Source organism: Panthera tigris, chromosome D3 (assembly GCF_018350195.1).
Source record: "Panthera tigris isolate Pti1 chromosome D3, P.tigris_Pti1_mat1.1, whole genome shotgun sequence".
NCBI lineage: Eukaryota > Metazoa > Chordata > Mammalia > Carnivora > Felidae > Panthera > Panthera tigris.
The window spans coordinates 6,322,010-6,339,609 of NC_056671.1; the positions used below are offsets into that span (position 1 = coordinate 6,322,010).

General features: G+C 44.3%; 1 protein-coding gene across 3 annotated transcripts in view; it reads left to right on the forward strand.

The window, feature by feature from the left end:
- The first annotated feature begins 11,309 nt into the window (after positions 1-11,309).
- The window catches only part of SBNO1 (strawberry notch homolog 1), a 53,624-nt gene continuing 47,333 nt past the window's right edge, over positions 11,310-17,600 (forward strand). For all 3 annotated transcript variants that reach the window (XM_042961531.1, XM_042961533.1, XM_042961532.1), the window contains exon 1: positions 11,310-11,455. The gene's annotated coding sequence lies outside the window, so the exon portion shown is untranslated. The remainder of the gene's footprint in view (positions 11,456-17,600) is intronic.

Genomic DNA, 17,600 nt, shown 5'->3' on the forward strand with positions numbered 1-17,600 from the left:
CCACCCCAGCAGTTTCCTTCATTCATTCCTAAGTTTGAAAGGCTTAGGGAGTCTTCAGTATTCAACACTACCTGGCACTAAATGGGCCAGAACCTCAGAGATCCTAGCCCAACCTACCTACCCATTTTACAGACGGAGAAAGAGAGACGACCAGAAGGACCAGGTAACTTGCTTGCTGCTCAAGATCACCCAGCAGTATGATTGCAGGGCCTGGACGAGTTTTGTGACTTTGAGTGCACTAAGTAGTCCACTACCTTAATCCCAGGGAAACAACCCTGCCTTGTGCCCCACCAGGGGACCCTTGGTCATACGTTCCCAGAGAAACACAGTATGTCTTGGATAGTCTTTGAACACAGGGAAGGTGTCCAATTACAGCTGTCTTCCGGGGCCCCTCCTGGAGACGTAGGCAGAGGTCACTCATCCATCATCTCTCTTTGGTCCCCAAGAAGGTTTTGGAGTCCATGCCACCGCCCAAGGACCCTACCATTGCACAAAAAAAAAAAAAAAAAAAAAAAAAAAAAGGAAAACTAAGGTGATGAGGTGATGTATGATATATGTGAAAACATTGGGAAAAGTACAAAGTGACACTTCTGTCACGAATTCACTGTATGGCTTTGATATATCATTTCATCTCTCTGAACTCAACGTCCCCAGTTGTCAAATGATAGACTAGGACTGTTCTCTTCAAGCTTCCCTGCTCCCAGCTTCCACAAATGTACACAGGCTTTTCCTTTCTCTAAGATGCATTAATTCAACACTTAGTAAATTGTATATACCTGGTGCCATCTGGTACCCTTAAAGAGACAGTGATGAATAAGCCACAGAGCCTTCACCATATTTTTTTAGGGAAAAAACAAACAAGTAACCACTTTTTAAAAAGATGAATAGTGATGAATGCTATGAGTAGAATGAAAAGGGAGAATTTTACCACGTGAGTGGGGAGAGGGTTGCTTCTCTAGATTTGATGAAGTGAGATATATCATCTTTGAATAGTAACTTTAAGTTATACCCTAAATAAATAGGGCGCAAGGGAAAAGGTACTTCTGGTAGAGGGAATAACGTGTGTGAATGTCTGGAGGCAAGAATGAGCTTAGTGTGCTTGGGAAAAAAGAAGACACCCAATGTCATTGGAATTGAGCACGTGCTGGGGAGAATGGAGGGAATCAGGCTGGAGAGGTAGGCAGGCGCTAGATCACATAGGCCCTTGAAGGCTGTGCTGGCCTCTCAGCTCCAAATCTAGTTTTCTCGACCCTGTTCTGCAATATTGGGGCTACAAGCCACATGGGTCCTTTGTCAGCTAGCATTAGGTTCTGTCAACAGGAGAGGAAACAGGGAATCTGGAAATCAGGGGGAGGGAGAGGGGACTTGCTAATGCCTGTTTGTTTGCAGTTCCCATCGTGGTCACCTAAGTAATGACATTTTGCTTCTCACGGTGGCATTTGGTTCAGCGTCCATGTTCTTACAGGCTCCCCCTCTGATTCTTCTAGCTCTAATCTCCCCAATTTGTTCTCCAGCCCTCAAGATGGGAGCTACTTCCTGCGGTTAAGTTACCTTAGTGGTCCCACTACCTCTTTAGTGAATTTCCTATTTTATTTAAAAATTTTTTAATGTTTATTTTTGAGAGAGAGAGAGAGAGACAGACAGACAGACAGACTATGAGCAGGGGAGGGGCAGAGAGAGAGGGAGACAGAATCTAAAGGAGGCTCCAGGCTCCAAGCTGTCAACTCAGAGCTCGATGCGGGGGTCGAACCCACAAACTGTGAGATTATGGCCTGAGCCAAAGTCGGACGCTTAACCGACTGAGCCACCCAGGCGCCCCTGAATTTCCTATTTTAGATTCTATTCCTAACGAGACCCAGACAGACACAAAGGTCATAGCGAGGACTCCGACTTTTATTCCATGTCTAATGGGAAGCCACTAAATGGTTTCAAGCCAAGGATAGATAGATGGGTGAATCTGAATAGTTACTCACTGCAAATAGTTACATAAATTACAATAATCTATTTTGAGGTTTGGAATCTTGGAATAATGTGACATGTTTTTGGACTGTTTGCTTAATGATCCCCACTTTCCTAAGATGGTTACATCATGTGGGTGAAATCACACCAATGCTATGATTACTTTCCTTACTCTAGTGTTATTTTTGCTTTCATATTTGCTCCAGGCTTTTGCTATTGTTAAATATTTCACATCAGTATCAGTTCTTGTAAGGTTCTATCAAATGGGGAATGTGCACCCTAAAGTTTCATGGCTGGTGGCCACTGTGATCTACTAACTGCGTCCCATTCTCTGTGAATACATATATAGACACACACATATATATTTTTTCTATTATGTATATGTGTGTGTATATATATATATATGTGTGTGTGTGTGTGTAGGGATACATGGATACACACATACAAATATATAAAACTTCCCCTCTCGATATGTATATACACGTAATACATTAATATGTGTAATATGTATACAATATATGTACATATTTGGGATGCAAACAAGTGACAGTAAAACAATACTCTTTACCTCATAGGCTTATTGTTAAGCTCAAATGGGAGACTGAATATAAAGCATATGGGGATGTAGGAGTTGGAAATGGTAGCCATTTAGCGGTGACTAAAATAAAGTTACAAAATTGCATCTTAGTGAATTGCTATAATTTGGGTTGTTAACAGTTTCCTCTCCTTCTCCATTCTTTTCTTGGTGTCCTCAGAGGGAAGCCAAAACTTGTCTATTGAGTAGCATTTCAAGAGAGGACTCTGTGGTCAGGCTCCTTGTTATTGAGTATGGAGAGAATATGCGAAAATGATGTCTATAGCATAAAATTTGGTATCAGGTGATATAGAACCAATAGCTTCTATGCTTCAGTCTTTTTCCTCATCCTTTAAAATGGGTGTATCTTCCTTCCATCTTAACATCTCTTTTTAAGAAACAGTATTATAAACTAGTTCTTTAGCTGACTAGAATTCCTTAAGGGTTTAACCTCATTAGTGTATTGAAAAAGTAAATGGGGAATGTATGTATCGATCAGTAAGGGTGTTTGTTTGAAAAGTCAAGCTGAAAGATGGTTTAACAGCACAGGTCAAACTGTTTAATTTAGAATGTGATTAAAACCTTTTTTTTTTTTGAGAGGGAGAGAGATAGAGAGATTGGGGAGGGGCAGAGAGAGAGAGAGGGAGAGAGAAAATCCCAAACAGGCTCCACGCTGTCAGCACAGGGCTCAAGGCAGGGCTCAAACCCACAAACTGTGAGATCATGACCTGAGCCTAAATCAAGAGTCAGACACTTGGGGCGCCTGGGTGGCGCAGTTGGTTAAGCGTCCAACTTCAGCCAGGTCACGATCTTGCGGTCTGTGAGTTCGAGCCCCGCGTCAGGCTCTGGGCTGATGGCTCGGAGCCTGGAGCCTGTTTCCGATTCTGTGTCTCCCTCTCTCTCTGCCCCTCCCCCATTCATGCTCTGTCTCTCTCTGTCCCAAAAATAAATTAAAAAAAAAAAAAGTTGAAAAAAAAAAAAGAGTCAGACACTTAACCGCCCGAGCCACCCAGGCACCCCTAGAATGCGATTTTTAAATTTCTTTTATGCATGGGCTTTTAGTTTTTGGATAGGTCTTTAATTTGTGAGTTTGAAGGGGGTGAATAAACATCATTTTCTTTCTGAGAGATATACTTAATAGCTGGATCAGTTTGCTGGGACGAACTGAGTGGTTTAAACAATAAAACCATCTTGCCTGCACCTGGGTGGTCCGTTGGTTAAGCATCTGACTTCAGCTCAGGTCATGCTGTCGTGGGTTCGAGTCCCGTGTCGGGCTCTGTGTTGACAGCTGGGAGCTTGGAGTCTGCTTCGGATTCTGTGTCTGCCTCTCTCTCTGCCCTTCCCCACTCTCAAAAATAAATAAACATTAAAAAATTAAAAAAAAACAGCCTAAAGTATCGGCAGGGCTGGTTCCCTTGGAGGGCTCTGAGGAGGGGTCTGTTCCATGACTGTCGCCTGCTTTCTGGTGGCATGTTGACAATCTTTGGCATTCCTTAGTTTGTAGAAGCATCACCCCGACCTCTGCCTTTATCTTCATGCGGCCTTCTGCCTGTCTGCATGTGCCTCCAAATTTCCCTTTTATAAGGACACACCCATGTTGGATTAGGGAATCACACTAATGACCTCGTTTGACCTCGTTTAATGACCTTGATTTGATTTGTAAAGACCCTATCTCCAAGGTCACATTCCGAGGTACTGGGGGTCAGAACTCCAATATCTGAATTCATGGGAGACACAATTCAGTACGGGACAATAGTGTGTCTGAGTTTAATAATTTAGACATCTTATGTTTAATGTGATGTGTCTTATGTCTAATTTAAATGTGATGCTTTTAGGGGAAATTTACAAAAACGAATAGCAGGGCATCCATTATAAAAACATAAAAAAAGTGAAGTATTATTTTAAGTTAATACACACATAGGGTGAAAACTTTCAACAGAAACCCTTCTCCTCCTTAATCTCATTCTCCCAGCTCCAGAACCATTCTATGCATATGCTACTATACTACCTTGGAGAAGGTAAAGACAGGTTATGGCAATGATCCAAACCAATAATGACCGTCAACACTTTGTGTGTGAAGAGTTGCCAGAACATTCTGAAAATCTGTATTAAGAAACAGGTAATAGGGCCGCCTGTGTGGCTCAGTCATTTGGTTGAGCATCCGACTCTTGATTTCAGCTCAGATCACAATCCAGGGTCATGGCATCGAGCCCCACCAGAAACTCAACTCTTGTTACCTGGGCCTTCATTTTTTCTTGTCATTCTTCCATTTCGTTTTCCCTTTCCTAAAGAGATACTCCACAGGGATTAAAAATGTCCATACTTTCTTGGGACAGTTTGAGTCCATATCAGTCTGTACTCCAAAAAGCTGGTTCTCAGGCCAGGGAAGACTTTTAAAAATTAGTTTAAATATCTGTTTAAACCTTTCAACTTTTCACTTTAATTAGTGTCTGTATTAATCAAGATTGGTTTTGGATTGCCATTGAAAGAAGCCCAGCTCGACCTGGCTCAAGGAAATGAGGATGTGGATTATCGCTCATAACAGAAAAGTTCAAGGGTAGAAGTAACTTCAGGCAGGACAGGATCCAGGGAGTCAAAGAGTGTCGTCTGGATTTAGTGTCTCCTTGTCCCTCCCTGTCCACCTCTTTGCCCTACTGCTGTTAGGTCAGCCTCACAGACTGGTCTCCCATTCTACGTGGCCTCTGCCCCCACTTCCTGATGCTATCTTAGCAATGTCAGTGGCAAGGAACTGTCTTTTTCCAACTACTTTCAGTTCATGTCTTGGTTTTATAATGATTTTTTTTTTTTTTTTAAGTTCTAGGTCCAACATGGGGCTTGAACTCACAACCCTGAGATAAAGAGTTGCATGCTGACCTGAGTCAGCCAGGCGCCTCTTTTTCCTACTACTTTCAACATAAAGTTCTGAAACTGAAACTCGTTGCCTCAGCGCTGAATCTATGGGTGTGGCCTAGAAGTGCACCCAACACTTCAATTTGCCAGAACTGAATTACATGCTCAACTCTGGAGTAATGTGTATGGGAGATGATCACTGTTCTCCAAACCACATGGACTTTGAGACAGAGAGATAAAAATTAAAGTGCCACTATCTGAAGAAAGACAGGTGGGGCACCTGCGTGGCTCAGTCGGTTAAGTGTCCGACTTCGGCTCAGATCATGGTCTCGCGGTTCATGAGTTCAAGCCCTGGGTCGGGCTCTGTGCTGACAGCTCGGAGCCCAGAGCCTGCTTTGGATTCGGTCTCTCTCTCTCTCTCTCTCTCTCTCTCTGTTCCTTCCCTGCTCACACATACACTGTCTCTCTCTCAAAAATAAAGATTAAAAAAAAAGAGACCGAGATGGATGGGGGGGGGGGGAGTCAAAAACAACCTGTTCCAGAGCACAGATTTTTAAGGCAGTGAAAATACTCTGATAACTGTGACGATAGATAGATGTCATTATGCGTTTGTCCAAACCCGTACAACGTATACCACCAAGAGCAAACTTTAAGGTGAACTACGGACTTTGGGTGATAGTGATGTATCAAGGTGGGGTTAGCACAACTGTAACAAATGTATTGTTCTAGTAGGGGACATTGATTAACTGGGGAGCCTGTGCATGGGTGGGGGTGGGGGTACATGGGAAGTCTCTGTACCTTCCCCTCAAATTTGCTGTGAATATAAAACTGCTAAAAAAAAAAAAAAAAAAAAGGCCTTCAAAACACAACCCACCAAAAGCCTCTGTCCACATGATGTCTGCCATTGTGAAAAGTCCAGTAGATGCTTTAGTCACATTCTGATGCTGCATTAGGCTGCTCACCACTCATCCCTTGAAACGCTACTTCCGTGGCATCCGTGATATAATCTCTCCCTGGTTCTGCTTTACCTCTCTGCCTGACTTTACTCAGGCTCACTGAGTGCTCACCTCTTAGATACACACCCTGAGGGTTCTGCCTTTGGCCCCCTGCTTTCCTCTCTGCATTCTTTCTAGCACAGTTTTATCCTTTTTCATGTTTTAATCCCCATCTAGATCCTCAAGCTGTAGATTCCCAACTGCTTGCTAGACCTTTCCACTTGGATGTCCCATTGGCCCCTCAAAATTCCTCATGATAGACTTACTTTCATGGCCTCCAATGAACAATACCTCCTACTGTTCATATTTTTTTAAAGATTATTTTAGGGACGCCTGGGTGGCTCAGTCAGTTAAGTGTCTGACTCTTGATTTTGGCTCAGGTCATGATCTCACAGTTGTGGGATTGAGCCCCGCATTGGGCTCTGCACTGAGCATGGAGCCTGCTTGGAATTCTCTCTCTCTCTCTCTCTCTCTCTGCCTCTCCTCGACTTGCGTGCTGTCTCTCAAAATAAACATTTTTTTTTTAAAAAAGATTATTGTATTTTCAAGTAATCTCTACGCCCAATGTGGGGTTTGAACTCACAACCCAAGATCAAGAGTTGCATGCTCTACCAACTGAGCCAGTCAGCCCTTCCCACCCCTTCGTACCCTTGTGTTGTCTTTCCTTGAATCTTGTGCGGCCTTGTTAATTGACAGAATGTGATGGAAACATCACTTGGTCAGTTGCAAGCCTAAAATTCAAGAGAGGCTGTAAGCTTCTGCTTTTATGTTTTTGGGAGCCCAGAGCCACCACGTAAGAACCATGAGGCAACTGGAGAGACCACAGGGAGAGAGAGAAACAGCTATTCCAGCATCCTGCCAGCATCTCCAGCTTGCAGCGTGAGAAAAAACCAAAATGGTGGTTAAGTCATTAGGTTTGGGGGTGTTTGTTACATAGTAATAGATAAGCAAAACTTTCTCCATTATCTAAAGCCAAACTCATTGTCTTCCTCTTCACATGTTGGTCTTCCTGAGGTCATAGTTTCAGCTGTGGCACTATTATCTACCTAGGTTCCGGAGAGAGAAACTGAGGCTTCATTATAGACTCCTCCCTCCTCACAACCCCTATACAACTAGGGTTGTTGTACAACACACTATAGTGTACACACTATAGTGTGTTGTACAACGACACTGTGTGTCGTTGGCTTTATCTCCTAAATATCTCTTGAACCTGGACCTCTTCTTTTGCTCAACAGAATTTTGCTCCATATCACCTTCTGTTCTTACCTTCTCTCGATCTATCTAGTCCTCATATCTGCAGCCCAGTTCTTAGATCCCTCTGCTACACAGCTCCCAGAGTGATATTCTAGAATGTCTAGCCAACCATGGCAGCTCTCTGCATAACAGGCTTCTGAGCTCCCTGTAGCCTACAGAATAAAGTCCAAACTCAGTTACAAAATGCTCTTGGAGAATGACCTTCATCTATTTTTATAATCCTACTGATAATTCCCTGTTACTTGCTATGTCAATCAAGGTTCAGACAGGAGGCCGAAACTACACCGGGTTTTGAATAGAGATCCATTAATGTAAAGAACTGTTAACTGGGTCTAAGCTGGTTAACTAGGTGACCTGAAAGGGTGAAAAGAGAACTTTAAGACATCACCTCTCCAGCTGCAGGAAGCAGCTCCCACCACTTGGGCTATGGGGATGCAGGGAGGGGGTTGGTGGTCATTAAACTTAGAAACACAAAAAAGGGACCCGTGTTGCTCAGACCTAAACTCCAAGGAGGGAGCTCTGCTCAGCTGGTGCCAGCATCCCAGACCTTACAGGGTGGCCCTGTGGAGGGTCCTGCTGGTCCCGCCCCCTGAGAGGAGGGTTTGGTGGGACTATCCCGCAGGCCTGGGGGACACTGAGGAGAGCTGCTGCTACAGGAAGGAGAGGCAGCTGCTAGGGTGAAGAAGTGTTGTTGGGATGATGTCCACAGGAAACTTTCTCCTCCTCCAGCTTTGTCGTCTCCCTCTGGCACTCCCTGTTGCAGAAACAAACACTGAAACAGCTGGCAGAGCAGAAATGTGGTTTTGCGCATCAGGATACAGACTAGAGAAGCCTGGGTTTGGAGCTGAGAGACGTCTGTCTTAATGACCTGTGCGCTTGCCTTGTTACTGTCGCTTCTCCTTGCTTTGCTCCTACCTGTTTCAGGACATTTGCATGTGCTGTTTCCTCTTCTTGAAATGCAGTTCCCTCTTCTCTTTGCCCACTTAATACCTACTTTTCCCACTTCCTCAAGGAGGCAGCTTTTGAGTCCTCTGGTGAGGTCAAATCCCTCTGTAATAGGCTGTTAGCTTCTTTGTAACAATGTCACAATTACAAGTTTACATTTTGTGTAATTTTTGGATTAACACCCACTACAATGTAGGGATATTAAACAATTTTTTAATGATTATTTATTTTTGAGAGAGACAGAGTACCAGCGGGGGAAGAAGAGAGAGAGGGAGACACAGGATCTGAAGCAGTCTCCAGGCCCTGAGCTATCAGCACAGAGCCCAACACAGGGCTCGAACCCACGGACCATGAGATCATGACCTGAGCCAAAGTTGGACACTTAAACGACTGAGCCACCCAGGTGCCCCAACACTGTAAGGACATTAATCTATGGGTAGGAACCATCCCCGTCTCTATTTTCATTTGGTTTTCTTACATTTGTGCCCCTAATTTCTAACAATGTACCTGGCCCATAGTAAGGGCTCAATAAATACTTGTTGAATGGAGTGAGAAGTGCAGTTTTAACAGCCGTGGAGAAGTCAATACCATGCCTCAACAGGGTTTGGTTTTGTTTCTGAATTAGCTGCTTCCAATAGCATCTCTGTTCTGGGTGGACCCAATACGTCTTCCTCCTGCTTCCGGTCCTCAGTAGCTTGACTCCCATCCCGATACAACTGCTACTTGCATTGTCATTCTGAGATGCTCTATGTGTACACGCAAGCAAAATATATTATTATACGTACTCATAGATAGAGGTGCTTCATTCTCTTGAACAACTGTTTTTCACTGTAGGAAAGTACCCCAGTTCAGTTAACCAGTCCTTTCCTCAAAGACATTTAGTTTGTTTCCCATCGTTTGATTCTACAAATAATGCTGCAGTGAATAACCTTGTGTGTGACATTGTGTGCAAATACACGGTTATATTGCAATATCTCCTGAAATACCATCTCTTACTTTGGTCCCAGAGAAGGAGATTATGCAGATCTGGCAGCAAGGACCTGGCTTGGATGCTCAGAAAATATCTCTAAAGGTGGGGGTTTCTAGGTCAGACCTCCACTTTTTGGAACCTAGTATTTACCTAGTCCTAGCGTGCAGCTAGAGTTTGAGGGCCACTTGGAAACCAAATTGTACCAGCCATGCTCAGAAGACACTGATTCATTAAATACAGTGTTTCATATTTTTTTTTCTGCATCCTTTCTCCTTTCATTTCCTTGTCTTTTCATAATTTGACAGATTTGTCATGGCTTGTTTGGTGTCATCTACACTAGACCAGAAACTAGGGCTAGTCTAGTGGCCAGCAGTGAACAGGACACATGAGGGCCTTGTTCTTATGGGACTAGTTTTATCCTTTTTACCTTTACCAGGTTTCTTTGTGTGTAAGGATGAAATGAAATAATGAAAGCAAAGTAATTAGTCAGCAATTTAAAATGTTCACTTATATGAATATATATATACATATATGACACATACTTAGGTATATAAACGCCCAGTTGGAAGATTCATCATCATCTTGCCATAACTACTTTTTTTTTCCTCCCCACTTTCCCTCTACTTTCTCCTGAGGAGCTCACACCTTAACCTCCAAGTGTTTTGGGGACTTGGGTTTTCAACGCAAGGCGAGCGGGATGCGCCGCCAGTAGGGGGCAAGACTCACCCAGGCGTGCCTATTACCTAAGCAACGGAGTCAAACAGCATTCAGAATGACTTTACAAAAGGGTTACCAAGAAGTTAATTTGTTTATTCTGTCAGGTCATTTAATAAGAACAATAATAATAGTAGTAGTGGTAAGAATAAGGGGAAGGAGAAGAAAATAAGGAAGCGAGAGGTGGTGGGGACAAACCTTTTCTGCAGCAATCATTAATCAAGAGCAATGGTTCAGAAAAAAGAAATGGGGCTGACTCTGCTCACACTCCTTAGGGTATGATAATGACAGTGGACCAGCCGACGGTCTCCGAGTTATACTGCGGTTTCATATTGAATAAAGTGCTTTGGGCGAGCCTAACAAGCAAAGAATAAGCGAATATTTTTTTCTCGGATTGACTGGGTAATGAAGAGCTTTCCAAAGTGATAGAGACGCCACTAGGTAACTTCCTGGGCCGAAGCCACACACCAAAAGGTTTTGAAAATAGCTTCGGGCCCCTCCTAGCCCGACTTTTGAAAGCAGGTGTGGGACGCATGCGCCCGGCCCACCGGCTGACCTCCTCGTGGCAAAACCAGCGTGCGGACCTTCCTCCCGACGGCCCGCGGGGCAGAAAGGGAGGGGGAACGGAATTCTCGCGAGGTGTTTGAGCGCCGGCGGAAGCAGTAGACACGTGACTCTTCCAAGAGGCCTTCGCCTTCCCCCCTCCCCCTTCTCGGAAACCCGGCCCCCTCACCCCTCGCCCACCCCGGAGACGCGGTAAAGGACCGTTTGGGTTCCGGAATTCTCTTGGATCCAACCACTGGTACCGGGTCGGCTGGGGCCGGCGGAGTCCGTGCTTGGCAGCGAAGGCAGGGGGCGGTCAAGATGGGGGGGGGAAATCATCTTCCTTCACCTAGGAGGGAGGCGGGGCGGAGGGGGGCGCTGGGGAGCGGGTGGGGGGGGGGAAGGGAGGAAGTCACGTGGGGCGCGCGGCGCGCGCTGCGTGCGCGCGGCGCCTCGTCCGTCGCCCCACCCCCTCCCCTCCGGCGGGGCGGGGGGGCCGGGGGGAGGGGCGTCAAGATGGCGGCGGGGAGGTAGGCAGAGCCGGACGCCGCTGCTGCCGCCGCCACCGCCGCCTCCGCTCCAGTCGCCTCTAGTTCTTCAAGCTCTCGCCACCCGGGAGAAGCTGTTCCGGCGTCGGATCCCGCGGGGAAAGTAAGTCCTTTCCTTAGCTCTCTTCTGCTTCCACACTCCCCCTCCCGGACAGCCAGCCTCCCACTCCCACCCTCCTCAGGGGGCCGTGTGGGGCCGGGCTGGGGGGGGGGGGGCAGCCACCTCACCCCGGCTTGGGGCCTCCCTCGCCCCTCTTCGCCCCCTCAGCTGCGCGCCCCAGGGTTCTCGGGGCCACGGTCCCAGCAGCAGCCCCGCCGCACTCGCTTCCTCCGCCCGTCAGCGCCGGGCCCTGCGGTCGCTGCGCGTGGGGCTCTCGGGCCCCGGGGGCCCCGCTGTCCCGGGCCGGAGGCACCCAGTTTGGGCGGGGAGGCAAGGTCTGCGGACTCCGGCTCCGACTCTACTTGGGTCGCCCCCCTTGCTTCCCCCGCTCCACTCGAGGACTGCGAGGTCCCGGACCCGCAGGAAAGTGAGCTCCGCAATCCTTCAAAAGTCCTCCTGTCGGAGGCTTGCCCCCGGCTTGCGACGAGTGCGGGAGGCGGTGGGAGCGCCCCAAATCTGGACCCCACACCCGCAGTTTCCCGATTACCTGGCTCTCAGGGTGTCGAAGCGGTTCGTGGGACACGTGGGGGCCACCTTCAAGCCTCACCGAGCGATCAGGTTAATTTTGTCTCAGGCTCGCTCGCCTCCCAGACCCTAAGCATCTATGCAGAGAAAGGCGGTTGCGGATTTGCTTACTCTGAGAGTGCTCGGCGTAACGAGCATCTAAAGTTCCCCAAACCAGTGCTTGCTGGTGGTTTCCCTGAAGTGGGTTGGGATCGGTTTAACCGCCGAGGAGACTTGGATGTGCCCGAACCCTTGTGATTGTTTCTTTCCTGACCCTGGCGATCCAGCTCCTCCCCTTTCCAGCCCGGCTTTGTGCGGCTGTTTGGTTAATGTTTGCGGACCACTAACTTGATCCTCGCACAGAGAAGCCCTTTTTCTGTGCGGGCTCCGTTTACTGTAGGAAGCTTTTGTTTTGGGGAGTCGCTGGTTGAGAAACGTGGGGAGAGACGGGCCAAGAAAATGAGAGTCAAATAAAGCAACGTTTTTATCCATTGAATTGCGCAGCCAATTGTAACCGCACCCGGAAGTTTGTACTAAACACGTGTTGCTGAGGGAAGGTTAAAAGCTGGGTCCCCTTTGACCTTTGAGAGTTGACCATTAGCGGTTTATGTTGGGTTAAATGGTTGTTTGTTTGTTTGTTTGTTTGTTTTCTAGACAGCCATGATTAGGGACGAAGTAGGGCTTGTACGGAGTCGGCCAGGAAGGTCTAGAAAGCTGTCAAATCCGGAGTTGCCCTGGAGCAGGTAGACTCGGAGACACGAGCCAGCTAACAGTGCGAAGGGATTCCTTTCCCCCAGTATTTTTACGGCAATCAGGTGATTTTTTTTCCCTAAGCTGCGGGGAAAGCCAGGATCATTGCCCCAAAGACAGTCTGTATGGAATCTCTAGGACAAAATGCAGAATTTGGCACGGGTGCCTTGCATCGGACAGTGATTTTGAGAGCAAGGGAACGTTTCATTTTCGTGTTTAAAGAAGCTGCTTCCAGAATTTCCTTTATCTGGAAAAACATCTATATTCTTTTGGCTTCTGCTCTTTTGTCCCCCAGGCTAACTTAATTACACACAGTTGTCGATAGAATTTTAAGTGAATTTTACTCTAGCTCGTGTAAGTATTAGAAGGGGAGGCTTAGTTGGTGGCTGACAGTCCCGTTCATTCATTCATTCGTTGGATGCTGTTAAGTGTCTGGCAGTTTTACTTAAGGGCTTTGCTGAAATCACGTACTGCTTAAAAACGGACAGTGTGGAGATTCTTTCATGCTTTTTAAAATGATTCATCTCAAAGACTCCGGCTGCAGATATATTTCTGCGTTTCTTAGTTTCTAAATTGAGCTTTGATTTGAGACTTGCCACCTGTGAAGGTCCTGAACGCTCGGATTTGAGATCTGGTCTTGCAGGTACCCTGACTTCATGAGTCTCTCAGTTCCCGTGCTTTGTCTGCCTAAAATTAGTGTAAAGATACTTTCTGAGAAGAACTGCTTTCACATGAAATAGCTAAGTAGTTACCAAAATGATAGGATCCTAAAGTTTTTGCAGTTGTCTTTTTTTTTTTTTTTAATGCTGAAGATTGACTTTGATGTCGTTGAACTTATTAGGACACACTTGGGATACCACTGAAATTTTGTGTAGATGGAAAGATAGGCTCTTGAAGAGCAGGAACTCTGGTTTTATGAGTACAGTACAAAACCCATCAAGTTAACTTGCTTATTTAATTCTTGGGAGGCAGTGTATAGTACAGAGTAGTGATTTTGAAACCTTTTTACTGCATCCCGTGGTATTTTTACGTTGTGTAAACATAATGACATGTTTTACGTTGTGATCTAGTATATACGCACACACGGAACTGAAAAAGTCATGTCGTGAAATGTTTATCCTCTCTACGCACTCTGCGCTAGTTTTCTGTTCTGTATTGAAATATTTAAGAATGCTGATCATGATACACTGAATTGACTTGACAACTCACTGTGGTGTGACCAGCAGATTGAAAAATATGTTCTAGGGTTAAGAGTACAGTATCTTGGGGGGATGTGGGGTCAGAGCTCCTAGGTTTCTAATTCTGCTCCATGCTTGCTTTGTTGTTACCTTGTTACAGTTCATCTCTCTAAGGCTCAGTTTTTATCTGTGACAAAGGGATAACAGGTAATATTTATTCATGGGTTATCTGGAGGGTTAAAAGAGAAAAAAAATCAACACTGTAGTAAATCTCAAGGTGTCTAACCATCTGGATTTGATGGTGGTAATCAAGAAAGTTGTCCCACCCCCTCCATTCTTTCATGTGTTTTTTTGTAAAGCATATTTGAAATTTTGTTATCTGCACATTCCTTTGTGAATCCATTCTTCCTATAAGTTTTGTAGTGAGAGCAGGAAGAGGCAAACTTCAGTGAGCAATTGCTCCCTTGAAAAATAGCTATTAAAAAATACAAATTATATTACTCAAGGTAATGAAAATCCTTGTTAATGAATTTTTTATATTATCTTTTGTATCTCGTGATGTTCTTTTTTTTTGTTGTTGTTTCATTTATTTATTTTGAGAGAGGAAGAGAGAGCGAGAGAGTATGCATGCGTGAAAGGGATAGAGAGAGAGAGGGAGAGAGAATCCCAAGCAAGGCTCCCCACTGTCAGCGCAGAGCCTGATGTGGGGCTTTGAACTCACAAAACGTGAGATCATGACCTGAGCTGAAACCAAGAGTTGGACACTTAACCAACGGAGCCACCCAGGCGCCCCTCTCCTGATGTTCTTAATTAAGGAATTGCATTCAGTAGACACTGAATAAATACCTTGTTCATAGATTATATTAGCTAAATTCTGAGTGGATCATTATCCTTCAACTTCTTAAACTAAATGTCATTCGTTACGTGTGGGCTTTGTAAAAGCAAAGTTGAAGCGGAGTTAAAAGGCAGACATACTTAGCGTTGTTAAGGAGAAAAAGTCCTGTTTGTTATTAGTTCAGGCAAAGAAAGATACTTGCTTTACATAAAGAGGTCTACCAGTCTCCTCTAGGCAACCTAACTGATTAGCTGGACAAATTGAATATGTGACACTTATAGGTAAAAAGGAACTCGTGTTTTATAGAACTAATGTGGAAGTTATTGAATAGATTGCCCACAAGTAAAGTTGTATTTTAGGGAATAAAGCGTTGGATCAGTGATGTGGAAGAAAACCTGTATTTTTGACGTGATACTAATATTTATCCAAATGATATTTAATAGCTAGTAATGTAACATTTATGCAACAGCAATCCTGTAAAATAGGTTCTCTTTTTATTCCCATTTGAGGAAACAAGTTATTACTTGATCACATAAGTTATTATCTGACCGTATTATACTACTAGTGGATGATGTAGCCAGGATTTGAACCCAGATATTGTTTGACCCCATTGTCTGCACACTTGCCACTGCTACAGATAGACCCCTTGTATCTGCCCAGAGCTATAAAGATCTGCTTTAGGTCTCAACAAGAGCAATCTTGTCCTGGTTGATAGGTTTCAGTGTTGGTATTCTCGGTGGGAACTGTACCCTTGCATTCTTCTGATTGGCTGTTGTTTCTCAGGATTCTCTTCCTGCCAAGGATGGCTCTTCATTTCTACTACTGTGTCCTTGTTTCTTATTTATCGTAGATGCTTTCATAGGTGTACTATTTTGAAATAGGTGGTATTTTTGAATGTGTTTATTTATGATAGAAATGGAACCTTTTGTTCATTGTTTCAGATAGAGTCACTCTGAGGTTAGCAATTTTGGGGTTTGTTAAAACATTGCTACATGTTAAACTTCACCTAAGGTCTACGAAATCCTTTGTTAGATACACTGTAACACAGTTCTCTTATATCTACCTAACAGTATTTGCATTTATATTGTATTTAAAGGGTTCAAAGTAAAATTGTTGTTTTTCCTCTCAATAAATCTTACTTGTAAGGTGAGGAGAAGATTGAATAATATAACCTTTTTAAGAGCTCTCTTCACCTGAACACTGAAATTCTGTGAGTCTGTAATAGTTTCAGAATAGGAAAAGTAAATATTAAGAGTATTGCCTAATGGCATTAGAGAATGGCATTAGATGTTCCTCCATATCCCTTTCCCCCTTTTTCACTCCAAAAAAGTGCAAGTAAAGAATTTGTGCCCAGTTGACTAAGAAAGGATCCCTAGGGGCGCCTGGGTGGCTCAGTCAGTTGGGTGTCCTACTTGGGCTCAGGTCATGATCTCATGGCTTGTGGGTTCGAGCCCCGCATCAGGCTCTGTGCTGACAGCTCAGAGCCTGGAGCCTGCTTCGGATTCTGTGTCTTCGGATTCTGAGTGCCCCTTCCCCATCATGCTCTCTCTTTCAAAAATAAACATTAAGAAAAAAAAAAAAAGATCCCTAGATTTTGTGTATAAGATGTATATAAACCTAAAATCTCCTTCATTAATGGCTTGTAAAAGTCATTGTCATTACTAAGTCACTACTGAGGTTAGAGGTCTCGAATTGTTATTCCTGTGAATGAATTTTCAGTAGGTCATTGAGTGTTATTTATAACTGTGCTGTTATTTCTTGTAAAAATACCAAGTTTTTCCCAAATTTTTCCCTTCCCTGATAATATTTTTGTACTTTAAATTCTCACTGTTCAGAAAATATGTTTCAAAAACCTCTCATGAATTTAGTAATGCTTTTCAATGATTTTTTTTCATTAATGATGTTTTTACACTTTTTAGTATAATTAGTTAGGGCTTGGTGTGCCTCTAGTGGATTAATGGATCCCTTGGCCTCCCAAGCGTTCTTTGGTCTGTAGTTTAGGTGTCACTGGTTCAAAACAATGTATTTTTATTTCAAATGTGAGTAAATCATTATTTCTAATATTGACTTTAAAAAGATGACATTTTGATAGTTTCTGGAGTGTTCTCAATCAATCTAGGTCAGGATTAGTCATAGCAAGCAGATCAGGACCACCACACATTCACCCAGGTCACTGGATTGAAAATGTTTTTATTTATTTTTTATTTTTAAATGTTTATTTACTTCGAGTGAGCAGGGTAGGTACAGAGTGAAGGAGAGAGAATCTCAAGTAGGTTCTGTGTCGTCAGCATAGAGCTGGATGTGGGGCTTGAACCCACGAACCGTGAGATCATGACCTCAGTCGAAACCAAGAGTCAGATACTTAACTGGCTGAGCCACACGAGCGCCCCTGAAAATGTTTCTAAAGCATTGGCTTAGCTCTCAGTACATGTTTGTACTACATTACTAGCATTAGTTTGTAAAATATGGTCAGCTATTTATTTTACATCTTCATTGGGACATTTCTCCTATTTGTCTCCTCTGTTCATTCCCTTCATACCGTTTCCATCTTGCTGTGCAATAATCTGTCTTCCTTCTGATTTTAATCTCAAACTGGCATTTATTCCAAAGTTAAGTATTGAAACTTCTTAGGTTAGCAACATTGACTTCTTGATCTATTCATTGGAAATTTCGAGAATGCATGGGCTTTGGGAGTTTGAACAATCTAGATCTGGGTAGGTGTAGGTAATATAAGCTTTCCGCGCCTCAGTTTCATCTCTGGAATTATAATACCTACCTTTTTCGGGGTCGTTGTGGGCTCATAGTGTACATGAAGAGCCTA